This window comes from Saccopteryx bilineata, chromosome 4 (assembly GCF_036850765.1).
Source record: "Saccopteryx bilineata isolate mSacBil1 chromosome 4, mSacBil1_pri_phased_curated, whole genome shotgun sequence".
Classification (NCBI taxonomy): domain Eukaryota; kingdom Metazoa; phylum Chordata; class Mammalia; order Chiroptera; family Emballonuridae; genus Saccopteryx; species Saccopteryx bilineata.
In genome coordinates this window covers 156886216-156908036 of record NC_089493.1, presented here as the reverse complement: position 1 = coordinate 156908036, position 21821 = coordinate 156886216, and the positions used below count along the sequence as shown (strand labels likewise).

The 21821-nt window shown below is 39.9% G+C and overlaps 1 pseudogene; it reads right to left on the bottom strand.

The window, feature by feature from the left end:
* LOC136335859 (pre-mRNA-splicing factor SLU7-like) overlaps positions 1-21526 on the bottom strand; it is a 44637-nt pseudogene extending 23111 nt beyond the window's left edge.
* Between the last annotated feature and the right edge of the window lie 295 nt (positions 21527-21821).

Below are 21821 nucleotides of genomic sequence, written 5' to 3'. Positions count from 1 at the left end.
GAATTAATTTTCATACAAGGGGACAAGCTGTAGTCAAATTTAATTCTTTTGCATGTGGCTTTCCAGTTTCCCCCGCACCATTTGTTGAAGAGGTTTTCCTTTCTCCATTGTGTGTTGTTGGCCCCTTTATCAAAAATTATTTGACCATATATACGTGGTTTTATTCCTGGACTTTCTATTCTGTTCCATTGGTCTGAGTGTCTATTTTTCTGCCAATACCATGCTGTTTTGATTGTTGTGGCCCTATAATATAGTTTGAAGTCAAGTATTGTAATGCCCCCAGCTTTATTCTTTTCCCTTAGGATTGCTTTGGCTAATCGGGGTTTTTTATACTCCCATATAAATCTGATGATTTTTTGTTCCATTTCTTTAAAGAATGTCATTGGAATTTTGATGGGAATTGCATTAAATTTATATATTACTTTGGGTAATATGGCCATTTTGATTATATTTATTCTTCCTATACACGAACAAGAAATATTTTTCCATCTCATTGTATCTTTTTCGATTTCCCTTAACAATGCTTTGTAGTTTTTGTTTTATAGGTCCTTTACATTCTTTGTTATGTTTATTCCTAGGTATTTTATTTTTTTGTTGCAATTGTGAAGGGGATTATTTTTTTGAGTTTGTTTTCTAATATTTCATTGTTGGCATATAGAAAGGCTATGGACTTTTGTATGTTAATTTTGTATCCTGCAACCTTACTGTATTGGTTTATTGTTTCTAGTAATATTTTTTTCTCTTTTTTAAATTTATTTATTAAATTTAATGCAGTGACATTGATAAATCAGGGTACATATATTGGGAGAAAACATCTCCAGATTATTTTGACATTTGATTGTGCTGTATACCCCTCACCCAAAGTCAAATTGTCTTCTGTCACCTTCTATCTGGTTTTCTTTGTGCCCCTCCCCTTCCCCAACCCCTCTCTCCTTCCTCGCCCCATCCCCCCTCCCCCGAACCCCCCACCCTTGTTGCCATCACATTCTTGTTCATGTCTCTGAGTCTCATTTTTATGTCCCATCTATGTATGGATTCATATAGTTCTTAGTTTTTTTCTGATTTACTTATTTCACTCCGTATAATGTTATCAAGGTCCATCCATGTTATTGTAAATGATCCGATGTCATCATTTCTTATGGCTGAGTAGTATTCCATAGTATATATGTACCAAAGCTTTTTTATCCACTTGTCCTCTGACGGACACGTGGACTGTTTCCAGATCTTCGCTATTGTGAACAATGCTGCCATAAACATGGGGGTGCATTTCTTCTTTTCATACAGTGCTATGTTGTTCTTGGGGTATATTCCTAACAGTGGGATAGCTGGGTCAAAAGGCAGTTCGATTTTTAATTTCTTGAGAAATCTCCATACTGTTTTCCACAGTGGCTGCACCAGTCTGCATTCCCACCAGCAGTGCAGGGGGGTTCCCTTTTCTCCACATCCTCTCCAGCACTTATTCTGTGTTGTTTTGTTGATGAGCGCCATTCTGACTGGTGTGAGGTGATATCTCATTGTGGTTTTAATTCGCATTTCTCTAATCATTAGTGATGTTGAGCATTTTTTCATATGCCTATTGGCCATCTGTATGTCCTCTTTGGAGAAGTGTCTGTTCATTTCTTTTGCCCATTTTTGGATTGGATTGTTTGTCTTCTTGGTATTAAGTTTTACAAGTTCTTTATAAATTTTGGTTATTAACCCTTTATCAGACGTATTGTCAAATATGTCCTCCCATTGTGTAGTTTGTCTTTTTATTCTGTTCTTGTTGTCTTTAGCTGTGCAAAAGCTTTTTAGTTTGATATAGTCTCATTTGTTTATCCTGTCTTTTATTTCACTTCCCTGTGGAGATAAATCAGCAAATATATTGCTCCAAGAGATGTCAGAGAGCTTACTGCCTATGTTTTCTTCTAAGATGCCTATAGTTTTAAGGCTTACATTTAAGTCTTTTATCCATTTTGAGTTTATTTTTGTGAGTGGTATAAGTTGGTGATCTAGTTTCATTTTTTTGCAGGTAGCTGTCCAATTTTCCCAACACCATTTGTTAAAGAGGCTGTCTTTACTCCATTGTATTTCCTTACCTCCTTTGTCAAATATCAATTGTCCATAGAACTGTGGGTTTATATCTGGGTTCTCAGTTCTGTTCCATTGATCTATATGCCTGTTCTTATGCCAGTATCAGGCTGTTTTGAGTACAATGGCCTTGTAGTATAACTCGATATCAGGAAGTGTGATACCTCCCACTTTATTCTTCTTTTTTAAGATTGCTGAGGCTATTTGTGTTCTCTTTTTGTTCCATATAAATTTTTGGAATATGTGTTCTATATCTTTGAAGTATGTTATTGGTATTTTAATTGGTATTGTATTGAATTTATAGATTGCTTTGGGTAATATAGACATTTTAATGATGTTTATTCTTTCTAACCATGAGCACGGTATATGCTTCCACTTGTTTGTATCTTATCTCTTACTATATCTTTTGTTTTAAAGTCCAATTTGTCTGATATAAGTATTGTTACCCCAGCTTTTTTTTCATTTCCATTTGCATGAAATGGTTTTTTCCATCCTTTTACCTTCAATCTATGTGTATCTTTTGTTCTAAGGTATGTCTGTCTCTTGTAGACAGCATATGTACGGGTCCTGTTTTCTTATCCACACAGCTACCCTATGTCTTTTGATTGGATCATTTAATTCATTTACATTTATGGTTATTATTGATATGTAGTTGTTTATTGCCATTTTATTCTTTAAAGCTGTATTCCTTTTTTGCTATATTCTTTTCCCACTTTGATCTGTTTACAACAGGCCCCTTAACATTTCCTGCAGCAGTGGTTTGGTTGTAATGAATTCCTTGAGTTGTTTTTTTGTCTGGGAAGCTTTTTATTTCTCCTTCAATTTTAAACAATAGCCTTGCTGGATAAAGTAGTTTTGGTTGTAGTCTCTTGTTCTTCATTACTTTGAGTATTTCTTGCCATTCCCTTCTGGCCTCAAGTGTTTCTGTTGAGAAGTCAGATGTCATCCTTATGGGGGCTCCTTTGTAGGTGATAGCTTTTTTTTCTCTTCCAGCTTTTAATATTTTCTCTTTATCGCTTAGCTTTGGTATTTTAATTATGATGTGTCTTGGTGTAGGTTTCTTTGGGTTTCTCCTTAATGGAGTCCTCTGTGCTTCTTGAACTTGTGAGAGTTTCTCCTGCATTAATTTAGGGAAGTTTTCAGCTATGATATGATTGAACAAAGTCTCTATCCCTTGTTCTTTTTCTTCTTCTTCAGGAACCCCTATGATGCGGATGTTATTTCTCTTCATGTTGTCACAGAGCTCTCTAAGAGTTTCCTCAGACTTTTTGAGTCTCTTTTCTTTTTTCTTCTCTGCTTTCATGCCTTCATTCCAGTTGTCCTCCAACTCGCTGATTCGATCCTCAGCTCTATCTATCTTGTTTTTAATTCCTTCCATTGTGGTCTTTATTTCTGATATTGTATTTGTCATCTCCGTCTGATTCTTTTTTATACTTGCTATTTCTTTATTTAGGTGTTCATAATGACCATCCATTATTGTTCTAAGATCCCTAAGCATCCGTACAATCATTATTTTGAACTCTGCATCTGGAAGTTTGATTATTTCCATATCACTCAGTTCATCTCTCGAAGGTGTCTCTTGTGGTTTCATTTGGATTGCACTTTTTTGTCTTCTCATTGTGTTTGGGTGTTTTATTTGTAGACTTGTTTGAGTCTAGGCTTGGTGTTGTCTACCTCCAGTTTTCAGTTGTGTTATTTCTAGGTCTTCTTGGGTTGGTATCAGCTGTTATCTGTAATCCACTTTTGGATTTAGGCAGCTTTGAAGTCTTGATTTGTTTGTTTTCTTATCAGGTGATAGTTTTATTTATTGATCTCAGCAGGGGGCTTCCTTGAAACTGTATCCAGGAATAGGATGGGTGTAACCTGAGACTCTGAAGGCCTCTTCAGCCAACTAATCTCTCTGGGGGCAGGTTGTTTTCTCAGCTTCAGTAGGGGGAGGTGTATCTCAGATCTCCATGGAGACCTGAGTTACTGCCCCTCCTCCCCAGTTCTTATTTTCAGCTGTGTCTTGTTGCACTGATTGGAGCTGGATAGATGTCCGGAGATCTCTGATCCGGAAGCAATTCAGTACTGTTTTGTGGAAGGTTCAGTTTCTCCCCCAGCTAAGGCTGCCTCCAGCATGGATGAGTCAGCTTTTTTTTAGGTCGTCTCCTGCATTCCTTAGCCCCTCACAGTCTGACCCTTTCTTTTTTCTTTCCACTTGGGAGATAAGCTGGTCTTTTCAACATACCTTGCTCCCTGGTTGCTAGGCAAGTGGCTGTGAGCAGTATTTTCTGCTCTTTTCCCTTGGGTGAGATCCCCTCTGGGATCTCAGCCTTCCCCTCCCCTCCATTCCTGTAAGCAGAGGAGATTCAGGTTCTCCCTACCAGATTTGTTGTGGCTTCTTCTTTGCTCCTTGGTTTTTGAGAGCTGTTCTTATAGTCCAGAGTTGGTTTTTCATGCTGATTTTTCCTAAATGGACTTGTATTCCAGTTTGGTGGTGAGAGTGAGGAGCCACTGAGCCATTTCACCCGCAGGTGTTGTAAAGTACCAAAGGCTACAGAATCGATATTAATATTTTAAGAGGCTTAAAGAACATTTTATTATTTTGGGTTAAGGTGTGCAGAGAAATTTTGTGATTAATCTCTGTACTATGTGATTGGCTAAAACCAGGATGGCCCTTGGCATTGTATTGTAAATGCAAAGGGAAGGAAAACATGGATTCCCTGACATTCCACCACACCTGTGGGGAAAGGGGTGAATGGCTAGCCAGGTGCAGGAAGAGAAAAGCCAAAATAAACCTTTTCTTATAGTAATGAGCCATTTGCAGGCATTTGTCCCCATGGAAACTACCTCTCCCATATGAATGCATATAGTTAATGTGTGTGACTCTGGACAGAGAGATGGCAGATAAACACTAGATAATGTAGGAATGCCTTTAATATGTAAAGAGACATCTTTCTACCATCGTGTTGACTTGTAAATTTTGTTTTCTCCAAAATGATGTATGGCTTGCAAATTGAACCTGGTCCTATCATGTTAAAGGACATATGACTATAACCAATAGTGGTAAGGGGCTCCTAATTGCAATTTTTGCTTCTGTACTTCCCACTTACAAAACTATAAAAACTAAGTAAAACAAAGGCCCAGTGCACTCTCTGTCAGATTTCTGTTGGAGTTCCCGCCACTTGGCCAAGCTAGACAATAAAACTTTGATGTGTAAACGACGGACCTTGTTCCTGTCTTTCATGTTTTGGGTCCCTCTGAATTTGGCTTAACATTTGGTGCGTTGGCCGGGAAATGAGGGACCTTCGTTGGTCTGCACACCGGAGCTTTATTGTCCAACCCCGGGTAAGTATAACAAACAAGGTCATGACCGTTTGTTTGCCAGTTAGCTCTGGCTGACAGGCTGGAAAGGAGCCACTGGTCGTCTCCCCTCGGACGCAAGGTTGGCAGATTTGGGGGGGGCAGCCCGCCTTTAGGGAACCCCATTTGAGTTTAGATATTCCAAGCTCAAGGGAAGTGTGGTGCCTGTTTGTTTATCTGTTTTTGCTGTTTTTCTGTTTTTTTGGTTTTTTTTTGCTTTTTGTCTATCTGTTTTTGTCACTGCATTCGTCAAAGTTTTTAGAGAGTGAAGCTTTAAGTACAGTGTGGGGGAAAAAAGGGAAGGCATGGGCATGTGTGTGCTGAGGGGGCTGCCGGGCGTCCTGGGTGTCACCAGCCACCCCTGTGTGGCGGTTTTGGGGATTCCTGTGTGTTTTCCCAGTGGACCCGCCTGTTGCCCCAGGGGCTTCCCACACCCACTTGGTTTCCTTCGCGTGTGCTTGTTGTGGGCCCCTCCCTGCCACGGGCGCCTGGCTAGCCCCGAGGGCGCATGCCCTCTCTCACTGCGCGGTTCAGCGGCTGCCTCTGGCGTCCCAGGACTGGTTGTGTGGGGTGCTCCCTGGGTCGGGGTCATCGTGAGAGAAGCACCTTTCTGCACGTGGGGAAGAGGAAGTTGTGTGAGGAGGCGGGCGGCAGAGTTTGGCGAGCCCCCGCCCCAGCGAGATTGGATGATATTTGGCTAGGGGGAAAAGAAGGGCCCAGTCGACGTTTTGGGGCTGCAGGACTGCCTCTGTGCCTAGAGGGGGGCCCGCAGGGGCACGTTCCGGGGAAACACCAGAGGAAGCTCGGTTCAGCCCCCACTGGACCCGCCTTTCCCTCCCCTCAAAAGGCTGCTGCATGCTGCGTGCGGCCGGAGGGAAGAGCTCCCAGAGGGACCAGGCGGAGGCCCACGGTGGGCCTTGCGCCCTCTGGCTTCTCAACCATGCGTGGCGCAACCTTGCCTGGCGTGCTGCGGGATGCCCACCAGGGCATGCGTCCCTGGGGACGTGGCCGCATGCACACCCGTGCCACATGGCCTCGACCAGTGCGCGGTGGCTTCCCAGGTCAGTGGGGGTTGAGGCGGATTTCGGTTGCTGGTTGTTACAGTCCTTAGAATTTATGAATGGTTGGAAGACTGAGATTATATTAGAGGGGAGCAGAGAAAGGCCACGTGGAGGAGGCCAGGAAAAGCAGCCAAGATGGTGAAGTGCTGAGTAAGGGGCCAGCTTATGCACAGTTTGTGCAGGGAGAAGGAAGGAGATGGGGAACAGAGGTGAATAAGTCTGGTAAGCTAAAAACCTTTGATTCTAGGAAACTCGAATAAGTCAGTAGCTTTGTGAGCACTGAATGTGAGTGGGTTTTGAAGCCCAGTGTGTGTGTTTTTGCTTGCCCACTGGGTGCAAGCTAGGATTAAAGATGATATCATCTCTACAAATTTCTAATTTTAATTGGAGTAAATATAGCACGCTCATTTAAATTTAAATAGAATAAAATGTGAATCCTAAAACTTGCTAATTTTGGCTAAACTGCTTCAAATTTCAGGCTGCAAAGCTTAAAACAGGGTGAATTCACCTAGCAAAGGTGTAGATTTTCATTAATAATATAGAAAAATAATGGCCACTGGAAATAATGTACTGGAATTTTCCAGCCTTATTGTGCACTTTAATTTGCCTGTTAATTAATAGGATAGAAATGTTTTAATAAGTTTGGAAATGTTACTTGAAAATGCATTTATTATGTTTTGTTAAGTTAACATAAAGACAAGTATTTCTTACAATTTTGAAGTAAAGATATTATAAAGTATACTCAACAAATGCTTAAAAATCTGTGTGGTGACAAGGAAGAAAGAAGAGCCTCCCCAAGCAAGGCTCTGATTCCATTATTAAATACAGGAGAGAGTTAAGATTCTGTTAAAACCTAAACTTGCTTCGGCAGTTAAGCTGTCTGACATGACTACGTACTACTTCTTTCTCTTTAAAGACCGGTCGAAATTAATCTTTCATGGCACTAAGCTACTGTACCAGTTTATAATACCTCTCTAATAGTACTAATACATTGACTACTTTGTTATTGTTATATGGGTTACTTAAATAGATTCGTTTTTGTATTCCTGATAGTATCTCACCGCTGCAAGTGTGCATTGTGCAAGTATGTGCTAAAATTTGTTTTAATTTATTGGATGAATGTTTTAGATGTGTCAGAACAGCTTATTCTTTACATATTTATTCTGAATGAAAGGTCTATGTAATTCTGACATTCAGGTTTTTATGTTTAAGTTTATTACAATAAATCTGTTTATTTCCTTTAGTGTAAAAAACCCTTTCATTCTTAGAAAGGTGCAAATATGAAGTTTAGAAAAGTAACTAGAACCATAAGAAGAATGTTTACCAACAGGTTTGCTAATTATTTTGAAATTGGGACTTTGTTTTGTTTTTTAATAGTAATCAGAATAATGCGGTACTAGGAAAGTTCTGGGAAAAGTCAGTTTTACTTTAAAATAAGAATCTGCTGTATTTTATTGTTTTCAATAAAACTTCATGTTTTGGACCTTTTAAAAATTTTCTCTTAAATACTAATGTACAGGTTTATTCAGCAACTCTGAAATCCTACAAAAGATGCCAAACTTTTTTTCTCTTCCTGCAAACTTCTACCTTCTTTTATTTAACCCAGCTGATAATGCTGTTTTGTCTTTTTCCAATCAGCCCTAGGTATATGGAAAAAGTTTATATAGGAAGATGGGGACCCTCAAACCCCTCAACGAGATCTTCTGAGCATGGCATTTAAGGTCTATAATGACCAAAAGAGGAACATAAAATGCAGACAGAGCCAAAAAAGAGATCAGGTAAAATACCAGCTCTTGGCATACACCCATAAAGGCTCCAACGCCCTCGAGAGACTTCATAGGACTCCCATCAGGGCCCTGCTTCAAGAGTGAAAAGGAAGGTCATTGAGCTAAAGCCTGCCAGGCTTCTCGACCCCCACCAGGGACATGCCTTTACTATGGAAAAAAAAGGGACACTGGAAGGTAAGCCGCTCCCTCACTCCTCCAAGGGAGGTTTCCGTCTCTTCTAGCCCTGCTCTGGCTACCTGTGTCCTGACCTTGCCAGCCTACTGAGGATTGCCACTGAAGACTAAAGGTGCCCAGGGCCATTGGCCCCATCTCACGTCGCTGTGGACGAGCCTAGGGTATTTCTTCCAAGTAGCAGGTAAACTGATCTCCTTTCTGATGGACACAAGGGTTACTTACTATGCCTTGCCTGAATATTCAGGTTTTTTTATTCAGCCCTCGAAGATCTCTGTTGTGGGTGTTGATAGTCTTATTTTCTGCTGCTTTGTTTAATATTTAGTGTTTCCTTTATTCCTCTTGCTTCAATGCCCCATGCCTATTTTAGGCTGGGACTTACTCCTAATTTAGACGAATTTACCTCTGCTACCCAGGATAGTGTATCCACAGGTTCTCTTCACCATGCCATAATTGCAGAGCTCCAGAGAAAGGCACCCTGGGTTCACCTCTCGAGTTTAAAGAAAACAGAACCTCCGGCTCCATACATGCTGCAGACGGCTTTTCCAGTCTATCTAAATTGTTACCAGTTAGAAGCAGTGGTCATTGGGTCTTGGACTCTAGCTGCAAAGCATGGAAATGTGACCACAACTCCAGTGCCTTATGAACCTTTCCTGAATGTGTGTAACTCCTCCTTGGGACACTTCTCAAACTGAAGTAGGCTTGGGTTACATTTACAAATAATATGAAGCAATAATAGTGCCAACATGGACTTGGTGAAATTACATTAACATGTTAAGGACATTTAAGACTAAAAATTTTATTTTAAATCATGTTGTATTAGTTAAGACTTTGCTTAGTAATCTAATAGGTTTTAATCAATTGTATTAGGACACTTGTTATAATATTTGTTAGCATTGGCTGTTTTGTTGTTTTTTTTTTATATTTATCCAGTCTGCCTCCAAATCCAAACATGGGAATTCAGATGAGTAAGAATCACAACGCACAAATTTGAAATTTTAATATCCGTTGAAAACCAAAATATAAACAGGGTTGTTTTTTTTTTTATATCCAGGGGACAGGTGCTGGGCCTAACCACCCATCTCATCTGCTCAGTTAACAAAAAGAGCAATACCTGATTATTGCTTATCCCACCCTGGTCAAACGCCAGCTAGGGGCCATCAACCTCCTGGTCCGTCGACCTACATTTCAACCTACCTACCAGCCTCTCCCCTTGGTAGATACCGCATCTTATCCTCCCATTCAGAGGGGGGAATGAGGAGCTACTGAGCCATTTCACCCGCAGGTGTTGTAAAGTACCAAAGGCTACAGAATCGATATTAATATTTTAAGAGGCTTAAAGAACATTTTATTAATTTGGGTTAAGGTGTGCAGAGAAATTTTGTGATTAATCTCTGTACTATGTGATTGGCATAAAACGAGGATGGCCCTTGGCATTGTATTGTAAATGCAAAGGGAAGGAAAACATGGATTCCCTGACATTCCACCACACCTGTGGGGAAAGGGGTGAATGGCTAGCCAGGTGCAGGAAGAGAAAAGCCAAAATAAACCTTTTCTTATAGTAATGAGCCATTTGCAGGCATTTGTCCCCACTGAAACTACCTCTCCCAAATGAATGGATATAGTTCATGTGTGTGACTCTGGACAGAGAGATGGCAGATAAACACTAGATAATGTAGGAATGCCTTTAATATGTAAAGAGACATCTTTCTACCATTGTGTTGACTTGTAAATTTTGTTTTCTCCAAAATGATGTATGGCTTGCAAATTGAATCTGGTCCTATCATGTTAAAGGACATATGACTATAACCAATAGTGGTAAGGGGCTCCTAATTGCAATTTTTGCTTCTGTACTTCCCACTTACAAAACTATAAAAACTAAGTAGAACAAAGGCCCGGCGCGTTCTCCGTCAGATTTCTGTTGGAGTTCCCACCGCTTGGCCAAGCTAGACAATAAAGCTTTGATGTGTAAATGATGGACCTTGTTCCTGTCTTTCATGTTTTGGGTCCCTCCGAATTTGGTTTAACAAGAGCTGGGCATCTGTGTGTCTGCCTACTCCACTGCCATCTTCCCATCTCTCTTAGTAATCTTTTTGTGGAGTCTTTGGGGTCTTTGATGTATAGGATCATATCATCTGCAAAAAGTGAAACTTTTACTTCTTCTTTTCTGATATGGATGCCTTTTATTTCTTTCTCTTGTCTGATTGCTCTGGCCAGAACTTCTGGCACCACATTAAATAAGAGAGGAGAGAGTGGACAACCCTGTCTTGTTCCTGATTTAAGGTGGAAATTCCTCAGTTTTATGCCATTTAATATGATGTTGGCTGATGATTTATCATATATGGCCTTTAACATGTTGAGATATTTTCCTTCTAAACCCATTTTGTTGAGCGTCTTAAACATAAAGTTGTGTTGTATTTTATCGAATGCCTTTTCTGCATCTATTGATAAGATCATATGGTTTTTGTTCTTTGTTTTGTTGATATGGTGTATTACATTAACCGTTTTACGTATGTTGAACCGTCCTTGAGATTCTGGGATGAATCCCACTTGATCATGATGTATTATTTTTTTAATATGTTGTCGTATTCGATTTGCTAGTATTTTGTTTAGTATTTTAGCATCTGTATTCATTAGAGATATTGGTCTGTAGTTTTCTTTTTTTATGCCGTCCTTGCCAGGTTTCAGTATGAGGGTTATGTTGACCTCATAAAATGTGTTTGGAAGTATTGCTTCTTCTTCAATTTTTTGGAAGACTTTCAGTAGAATAGGAACCAAGTCTTCTTTGAATGTTTGATAGAATTCACTAGTATAGCCATCTGGGCCTGGACTTTTATTTTTGGGGAGGTTTTTAATGGTTTTTTCTATTTCTTCTCTATTAATAGGTCTGTTTAGGCTTTCTGCTTCTTCCTGACTCAGTCTAGGAAGGTTGTATTGTTCTAGAAATTTATCCATTTCTTCTAGGTTGTTGAATTTAGTGGCATAAAGTTTTTCATAGTATTCTACAATAATTTTTTGTATATCTACAATGTCCGTTGTGATTTCTCCTCTTTCATTTTGGATTTTGTTTATATGAGTTCTTTCTCTTTTTCCCTTGGTAAGTCTTGGCAAGGGTTTTTCAATTTTGTTGATCTTTTCAAAGAACCAGCTCCTTGTTCTATTAATTTTTTCTATAGTTTTTCTGTTCTCTATTTCATTTATTTCTGCTCTGATTTTTATTATCTTCTTTCTTTGGCTGGTTTTGGGTTGTTTTTGTTCTTTTTTCAGTTCCTTAAGGTGTGAAGTTAAGTGGTTCACTTGGGCTTTCTCTTGTTTGTTCATATAGGCCTGAAGTGATATGAACTTCCCTCTTATCATTGCTTTTGCTGCATCCCAGAGATTCTGATATGTTGTATTGTCATTTTCATTTGTCTGTATATATCTTTTGATCTCTGCGCTTATTTCTTCTTTGACCCATTCATTTTTTAAAAGTATGTTGTTTAGTTTTCACATTTTTGTGGGTTTTTTCCCTCTTTTTTGCAGCTGAATTCTAGTTTCAAGGCTTTATGATTAGAAAATATGCTTGGTACAATTTCAATTTTTCTGAATTTGCTGATGTTATTTTTATGGCCCAACATATGGTCAATTCTTGAGAATGTTCCATGTACACTAGAGAAAAATGTATACTCTGTCAATTTGGGATGAAGTGTCCTGTAGATGTCTATCATATCCAGGTGCTCAAGTGTTTTGTTTAAGGCCACTATATCTTTATAGATTTTCTGTTTGGATGACCAATCTAGAGCCGTCAGCAGTATATTGAGGTCTCCAAGTATGATTGTATTTTTGTCAGTTTTTGTTTTTAGGTCAATAAGTAGCTGTCTTATATATTTTGGTGTTCCTTGGTTTGGTGCATATATATTAAGGATTGTTATGGCTTCTTTATTCAGCATCCCCTTAATCATTATGAAATGACCATTTTTGTCTCTGAGTACTTTTGCTTTCTTGTAGTCAGCATTATTAAATATGAGTATTGCTACGCCTACTTTTTTTTGGATGTTATTTGCTTGGCATATTGTTTTCCAGCCTTTCACTTTGAATTTGTTTTTATCCTTGTTGCTTAGATGTATTTATTGTAGGCAGCATACAGTTGGATTTGTTATTAACCCCTTATCAGACGCATTGTCAAATATATTCTCCCATTGTTTAGTTTGTCTTTTTTACTTATTTATTTTTTTGTATTTTTCTGAAGCTGGAAACGGGGAGAGAGACAGTCAGACAGACTCCGGCATGCGCCCAACCGGGATCCACCCGGCACACCCACCAGGGGCGACCTGCTCTGCCCACCAGGGGCCTATGCTCTGCCCCTCTGGGGTGTCGCTCTGCCGCGACCAGAGCCACTCTAGCGCCTGGGGCAGAGGCCAAGGAGCCATCCCCAGTGCCCGGCCCATCTTTGCTCCAATGGAGCCTTGGTTGTGGGAGGTGAAGAGAGAGACAGAGAGGAAGGAAGGGGGGTGGAGAAGCAAATGGGCGCTTCTCCTATGTGCCCTGGCTGGAATCGAACCTGGGTCCCCTGCACGCCAGGCCGACGCTCTACTGCTGAGCCAACCAGCCAGGGCCTTTTTTCTTTTCTTTTTTTTACAGAGACAGAGAGAGGGATAGATAGGGACAGACAGACAGGAATGGAGAGAGATGAGAAACATCAATCATCAGTTTTTTGTTGCGACACCTTAGTTGTTCATTGATTGCTTTCTCATATGTGCCTTAACCGCAGACCTTCAGCAGACCAAGTAACCCGTTGCTCAAGCCAGTGACCTTGGCTTCAAGCTGGTGTGCTTTGCTCAAACCAGATGAGCTCACGCTCAAGCTGGTGACCTCGGGTCTCACAGATGAGCTCGCGCTCAAGCTGGTGACCTCGGGTCTCGAACCTGGGTCCTCCGTATCCCAGTTTGACGCTTTATCCACTGCACCATCGCCTGGTCAGGCTGTAGTTTGTCTTTTTATTCTGATCTTATTGTTCTTAGTTGTGCAGAAGCTTTTTAGTTTGATAAAGTTCCATTTGTTTTTCCTGTCTTTTATTTCACTTGCCTGTGGAGACAAATCAGCAAATATATTGCTGCAAGAGATGTCAGAGAGCTTACTGCCTATGTTGTCTTCTAAGATGCTTATCGTTTCATGGCTTACATTTAAGTCTTTTATCCATTTTGAGTTATTTTTGTGAATGGTGTAAGCTGGTGGTCTAGTTTCATTTTTTTGCAGGTAGCTGTCCAATTTTTCCAACACCATTTGTTGTAGAGGCTGTCTTTAATCCAATGTATGCTCTTACCTCCTTTGTCAAATATCAATTGTTGATAAAAGTGTGAGTTTATTTCTGGGTTCTCAGTTCTGTTCCATTGATCTATATGCCTGTTTTGAGTACAATGCCTTATAATATAACTTGATATCCGGAAGTGTGATACCTCCTGCTTTATTCTTCCTTTTCAATATTGCTGGGGATATTCATGTTCTCTTTTGGTTCCATATAAGTTTTTGGAAAATGTGTTCTCTATCTTTGAAGTCAGTCATTGGTATTTTAATCAGTATTGCATTGAATTTATAAATTGCTTTGGGTAATATAGACATTTTAATGATGTTTATTCTTCCTAACCATGAGCACGGTATATGCCTCCACTTGTTCGTATCTTCCCTGATTTCTTTTATCAATTTTTTTTTTTAATATTTTATTTATTGATTTTTTTTTTTTTTAGAGAGAAAGGAGTGAGAGAGAGAGACTGAGAGAGAGAGAAGAGGGAGGAGCAGGAAGCATCAACTCCCATATGTGCCTTAACCAGGCAAGCCCAAGGTTTCGAACTGGCAACCTCAGTGTTCCAGGTCCACGCTTTATCCCACTGCGCCACCACAGGTCAGGCTCTTTTATCAATTTTTATAATTTTCCGAGTACAAGTCTTTAATCTCCCTGGTTAAATTTATTCCTAGGTAGTTTATATTTTTGGTTGCAATGGTAAAGGGGATTGATTCCTTAATTTCTCTTTCTGACAGTTCATTATTAGTGTATAAAAATGCCTCTGATTTCTGAGTATTGATTTTATATCCTGCCATCTTGCCAAATTCATTTATCAGGTCTAGTAGTTTTTTGATTGCGACTTTAGGGTTTTCTATATACAATATCATATCATCTGCAAATAATGATAGTTTTACTTCTTTTTCAATTTGGATGCCTTTTATTTCTTTTTCTTGTCTGATTGCTGTGGCTAAGACTTCCAGAACTATGTTGAATAAGAGTGGTGAAAGGGGGCGCCCCTGCCTTATTCCTGATCTTAAGGGGATTCCTTTTAATTTTTGCTCATTGAGTATGATGTTGGCTGTGGGTTTCCCATAGATGGCTTTTATCATGTTGAAGTATGTTCCCTGTATTCCCACTTTGCTGAGAGTTTTGATCATGAATGGGTGCTGGATTTTATGAAATGCTTTTTCTGCATCTATGGAAATTATCATGTAGTTTTTCCCCTTTCTTTTGTTTATGTGATGAATCACATTGATTGATTTGTGAATATTGTACCAGCCTTGCCTCCCAAGAATAAATCCCACTTGATCATGGTGTATGATATTCTCCATATATTGCTGGATCCCATTTTCTAATATTTTGCTGAGGATTTTTGCATCTAAATTCATCAGGGATATTTGCCTATAGTTTTCTTTTTTTGTGTTGTCTTTGCCTGGTTTTGGAATCAGAATTATGCTCGCCCCATAAAAGGAGCTTGGAAGCCTTCCTTTCTCTTGGATTTTTTGAAATAGCTTGAGAAGGACAGGAGTTAGTTCTTCTTTGAATATTTGGTAGAATTCACTTGTGAAGCCATCAGGCCCAGGACTTTTCTTTTTTGGGAGTTTTTTGATAGCTGTTTCAATCTCATTTGTTATAATTGGTCTGTTTAGGTTTTCTGATTCTTCCAGATTGATTTTTGGAAGATTATATGTTTCAAGGAATTTATCCATTTCATCTAGGTTGTCTAGTTTTCTGGCATACAGTTCTTCATAGTATTTTCTTACAATATTTTGTATTTCTGTTGTGTCAGTTGTTATTTCTCCACTCTCATTTCTAATTTTATTTATTTGAGTCCTTTCTCTTTTTTTCTTGGTGAGTCTGGTTAAAGGTTCATCGATCTGTTTACCTTTTCAAAGAATGAGCTCCTGGTTTCATTGATCTTCTCTATTATTTCTTTAGCCTCTATGTTATTTATTTCTGCTCTGATCTTTATTAGTTCCTTCTACTAGCTCTGGGCTTTACTTGCTGTTCTTTTTTTAGTTCTTTTAGATGTAGGGTCAAGTTGTTTATTTGAGCTTTTTATAGCTTCTTGAGGTATGCCTGTAATGCTATAAACTTTCATCTCAGGACTGCTTTTGCTGTGTCTCATAAATTTTGAGTTGATGTATGCTCATTATCATTTGTTTCTAGGAATTTTTAAATTTCTTCTTTGATCTCATTGTTTACCCATTCATTATTTAATAACATGCTATTTAGTTTCCAAGTGTTTGAATGTTTTTCAATTTTTCTATTGTGGTTGATTTCTAGTTTAATGCCATTGTGATCAGAGAAAGTGCTCGATATGATTTCAATCTTCTTAAATTTGTTGAGACCGCTTTTGTGCCCTAATATGTGGTCGTTTCTAGAGAATGTACCATGAGCGCTTGAAAACAAATGTATATTCTGCTGTTTTAGGGTGAAAGGTTCTGAAGATATCTATTAAATCAAGTTGATCTAATATGACCTTTAAGTCTGCTGTTTCTTTGTTAATTTTCTTTCTTGAGGATCTATCTAATGATGTTAATGGGGTATTGAAATCCCCTACTATTATAGTATTGCTGTTGATCTCACCCCTTTATGTCCATCAAAGTCTGCTTTATATATTTAGGTGCTCCTATATTAGGTGTGTAGATATTTATAATGGTTATATCTTCCTTCTGGATTGCTCCCTTTATCATTATGTAATGACCTTCTTTATCTCTAACTATGGTCTTTGTTTTAAAGTCCATTTTGTCTAATATAAGTATTGCTACCCCAGCCTTTTTTCATTTCCATTTGCGTGAAATATTTTTTTCCATCCTTTTGTCTTCAGTCTGTGTGCATCTTTTAATTTAAGGTGTGTCTCTTGTAGACAGCAGATGTATGGGTCTTGTTTCCTTATCCATGCAGCTACTCTATGTCTCTTGATTGGATCATTTAATCCATTAACATTTAAGGTTATTACTGATATGTAATTGTTTATTGCCATTGTTTTCTTTAAAACTATATTCCTCTTTTGCTAATTCTTTTTTTCCTTTGATCTGTTTACAACAGGTCCCTTAGCATTTCTTGCAGCCTTGGTTTGGTTGCAGTGAATTCCTTGAGTTTTTTTTTTTTTTTTTTTGTCTGTAAAGCTTTTTATTTCCCCTTCAATTTTAAATGATAGCCTTGCTGGATAAAGTAGTCTTGGATGTAGGTTCTTGTTCTGCATTACTTTGAATATTTCTTGCCATTTCCTTCTGGCCTCAAGTGTTTCTGTTGAGAAGTCAGAAGTCATCCTTATGGGGGCTCCTTTGTAGGTGATAGTCTTTTTTTCTCTAGCAGATTTTAATATTTTGTCTTTATCACTTAGCTTTGGTATTTTAATTATGATGTGTCTTGGTGTTGGTTTCTTTGGGTTTCTTCTTAATGGAGTTCTCTGTGCTTCCTGAACATGTGAAATGTTTTCCTGCCTTAATTGGGGGCAGTTTTCCGCTATGATATGTTTGAACAAAGTCTCTATCCCTTGTTCTTTCTCTTCTTCTTCAGGAACCCCTATGATGCGGATGTTATTTCTCTTCATGTTGTCACAGAGCTCTCTTAGAGTTTCCTCAGACTTTTTGAGTCTCTTTTCTTTTTTCTGCTCTGCTTCTGTGCCTTTATTTATCGTGTCCTCTAACTCGCTGATTCAATTCTCTGCTTTATCCATCCTGCTTTTAATTCCTTCCATTGTATTCTTTATTTCAGATATTGTATTTGTCATTTCTGACTGATTCTTTTTTATTATTTCAATGTCCTTTTTTATATTTGTTATCTCTTTATTTAGGTTTTCGTAATGGCCATCTATGGTTGTTCTAATATCTTTGAGCATCCTAACAATCATTATTTTAAACTCTGCATCTGGTAATTTGGTTATATCTGATTCACTTAGGTCCTTTTCTGGGGATTTCTCTTGGTTTATTTGTGTTGTATTTCTCTGCTTCCACGTTTTCTCTTCACGGGAGTGGCTGTGATCATGCGCTCGGGTGCACAAGCATTGGTGGCCTTGGCCTTTGCCCCGCCCCGTTTGTGATGATATGCTCAGTCCTGAGGGCACTGGTGAGCACCTTTGCTCAGCTGCGAGTCTCTGCCTGTTTCCAGGCTTTCGCCCTGCCCTTGCAGGAGGAGCCTGCTCGAGGAACGGCTGCTAGCCTTGGCTCTACTGCTGGGCAGGACTGCGTGCCCAAGCTCAGCTCAGTAGTAGAACTCCACCTCTTCTGGGATTTTGGCTCCACCCCCACGGGAGGAGCCGGCTACCAAGTCAGACCGCAAGCCTGGGTTGCATGGGCGGGGCAAGGCTGTGTTCCTGTGCCCTTGCTCAGGGGCTGGTCTCCACCCTTTCTGGGGTTTTCGCCATTCTCCCACAGGCTGGATTACAGGCTGCCAGCAGCTGAGCTTGACCACTTTTGCACGCCCCCTTCTCCCCAGCCAGGCAAGATTGAGCTCACACCTGAGCCCAGTGGTGGCCAGCTGGCTTCCGCCCCTGCCAGCAGAACCACGCTTTTGTCTCCCACTGCCTCCAACCCTCCGGTGAGCCCTCAGCCGCATGGGTGGGGGCATTGCAGCTTGGACCCTAAGACTCACTAATGTAGGCCCAAAAGCTCCCTCCTTCTATGCGACTCTGCTCTGACTGCCGTGGGGGAGCTTGTTTGGCTGCTCTCCTGCTTCCCTTTGCTGATATTGCTGTTTCCAGGGGAAATATTCACTTCAGCTTTGGGGAGTGACTCATTCCAGGGGTTAGGGTGGCTATCTCCCAAAATGTTTCTCCCTGTGCCTCCTACACTCTCTTCCTGTTACTCTGGTTCTCTCCTCTCTCCCCATCCCCAGGAGCCCCGGGTGAGTGGTTGTGAGAGAGATGTTTTGCGCAGTCCCTTTAAGAAGAATCCTGGGTCTGAGAAATCAGACTCTTTCTCACAAACAGTATCCTGACTTGTTTCCAGCTAAATACTGTCCTTACACCTCTTCAGAGCTCTGGGGCCGCAGGCTGGGGCTTTGTTCCTGGGGCTCAGGACCCTTCCCTTTCTGCTTAACTCACTTCCCACCACATGAGTTTCTCCCTGCTGCTGTTCGCTCTGGGGAGCTGGGCAGCCCTCTCCATGTTTCCGCTTTTCCTACCAGTCTCGGTGTTCCTTCTTCAGTGTTCCTTGGTTGAAGAGTCCTCTTAGTTTAGTCCAAAGTTGGTTTTTCCAGATGATTGTTCTTAAAATTTTCTTCTACAATTTTCATGTGTTCTTCTGGTTTGTAGCCATTCCACCGATCCCTCTTCCCATCATAGTCAAACATCAGCTGAGGCTGGACATGTTTGTCAGGAGCTATATTAGTTCCAGTAAATTTTTCTCCAACTCGTCTAAGTCTCTGGAAAACAGAGTAAGATAAAATCTTTCCCTAAGTAATTGTAACCCAAAGGAAAATTTAATGATCTTTATAGAGCAGGTAAGAGTATACAAGGGACTTTATGGTTTATTTAATAAAATTACCAGTTAGTCTTCCAGCAGTAAAAGTTGATGATGCTGAACTACTTTCAGTCAAATTAGGTTTTATTTAAGCAGTAGCTAAGTGTAGATAATTTTAGAGAAATAGAACTAAGCTCCCTGACAAGAAATAAGGAAAGAAAGATTCTGACAAGAGTTTCCAAAATTTTCAAAGACGAATTTACCTCAAAGCAGTCTTTCTTTTTGTGTGTCATGGCCCCACAATTTTCACATGCTCCTTTGCGGTACTTAGTAGTTATAGAATTCTATAAATGAGTATAAAGAAAAACAAAGAAAATGTTCTGTTTACCTGAATATGTTAGAAATAACATCAACTCTCATCATATTGTCTAGTAAAATGATTCATTTAAGAGAACAAAGCCCTGGTCAACTGGCACAGTGGTAGAGTGTCGACCAGGCATGTGGAAGTCCTGAGTTCAACCATGGCCAGGGCACAGAGGAGAAGCACCCACTTGCTTCTCCACCATTCCTCCTATACTTTCTCTCTGTCTCTCTCTTCCCCTCCCACTGCCATGGCTCCACTGGAGCAAAGTTGGCCTGGGAGCTGAGGATGGCTCCAAGGCCTTTGCCTCAGGTGCTAGAATGGCTCCAGCTGCAAAAAAGCAATGCCCCAGATGTGCAGAGCATCAGGCCAGGTGGATCCTGGTCTGGCACATGCAGAAGTCTGTCTGCCTCCCTACTTCTCACTTCAGAAAAATACCAAAAAAAAAAAAAAAAAAAGAAGACAACCAGTAAAGGGTCTTTATAATTTTATAAATGAGAAAGTTTAAAAACTTCAGCAATATAAAATTGATAAAATAAAATATAAAAGTTAATGTCATATATATTGTGAATTTTAATACCAGATAAAAGGTTATGTAATCTAGATCCACTTTATATATATTGCATTAAATGTTGTTTTGTTAAATTCTTACAATAATATCTCCATTTCCACATGGATACACACAGGTTGCTTACATACCTCTTTTACACCCCTGTAGTACCATTCTCCAGATGAGCTATACTGTTTTTGTTTTTCTGGTTGTGGTCTCTGGTGTTTTAAAGTGGGCCTTTTTGAAGGATCAATATACCATGGCACTGAAGAAATATACTGAGGAATATGAGGGTTGGGATGTCTCTGTAATAAAATTAAAAACAAATTTTTTAAAGAATAAAGTTTAAAAATAATTGCTATTACAATTGCAAAAAGTAGCCTATACAGGATATAAGAATAGATATTGCAGTGTGTGCTTGGGGCTGAGAGAGGGAAGAGGAGAGAATCGCTTGATAGCTCTATCATAAAAAAATAATAACATAATTTAAATTAGAGTGAAAAATTACCCACAAAGAAATAATGAATACTAATATAGCTGAAGGAAGAAGGAAGATGTACATTAGTGAGATAAATCTTGCATCAGAGCAAGAGGTAAACTAGTAGTGTTTTAGAGTTGGTTAAAATAATGGGTTCAGTATATTATTTAGACATGTGAAGGTACCAGCCAGAAAAATCTCAAAAATACAAAAATTTATAAGTAGTCACTTTTGTACAGTGGGACAAGGAGTGGGAAGGGTTGAAAAGGACTCTGGTTGTTCATTATAAGTCCTTCAATATTTTTTGGTTACTAAACCTTATACATATGAGTTTAATAAAATACAAAAACAAACATGATATTAATGGTAAAGATAGCTTTCTGTCAAAGGATAAATAATTGGTAAAGCAGACATGAATTTGCTTTTTTATTCCTATTTTTCTTTAGTGAGAAGCAGGGAGGCAGAGAGACAGACTCCAGCATGCACTCGACCGTGATCCACCTGGCAAGCCCACTGAGGGTGATGCTCTGCCCATCTGGGGCTGTTGCTCTACTCTCTGCTGCTCAGCAACTGAGCTATTTTAGCACCTGAAGGGAGGCCATGGAGCCATCCTCAGTTCCCGGGTCAACTTACTCCAGTAGAGCATTGGCTGCAGGAGGGGAAGACAAAGATATTGAGAAGGGAGATGGTGGGGCAGCTGATGGTCGCTTCTCTTGTGTGTCCTGACTAGGAATAGAGCCAGGGATTTTCATATGCCGGGCTGATGCTCTACCACTGAGGCAACTGGCCAGGGCTGATATGAATTTGTATTTTAAATGAAGAGATCATGCAAAAAATGAACCAACACGCACAGACAACTACTTACTTTCCTTCTTCATCAACTTCGGCAGGAGCATTACCCAGTTTTCATTGTTCTTCTAACTCCTTCTTCTTTCACCAGTCCTCTCTGGTCATCTTCTTCGGTTCCTCCAAACTCATTTTCTTGGATCCCGACAGGGGGGCTGTATTAAGGGTATCTATAGCTGCAGCCAACATTGTTATCAGCCTCTTCTCTGAAAAGATAGAAATCAAAACTTCCTTCTTGGTCCACGTTCCTGGTTCCCTCTCCAACCTGGCATTCAGCACCCCGTGGCCATATATATTACGACTTAGAAGCTTTCAGCTCATTTCCCGGCATTTTCTAGCTTCACCTTCTTCTCCTTGGGCCTGTCTTTGCACTTACCCACGCCCCCCACACCGTCCTCCGCACCGTCCCGCTCCCGCTGCACTCACTATTCTTCCCACCCAAGTTCTCATAATAATTCTTTACCAGTCATTGCTCCATGGGCCA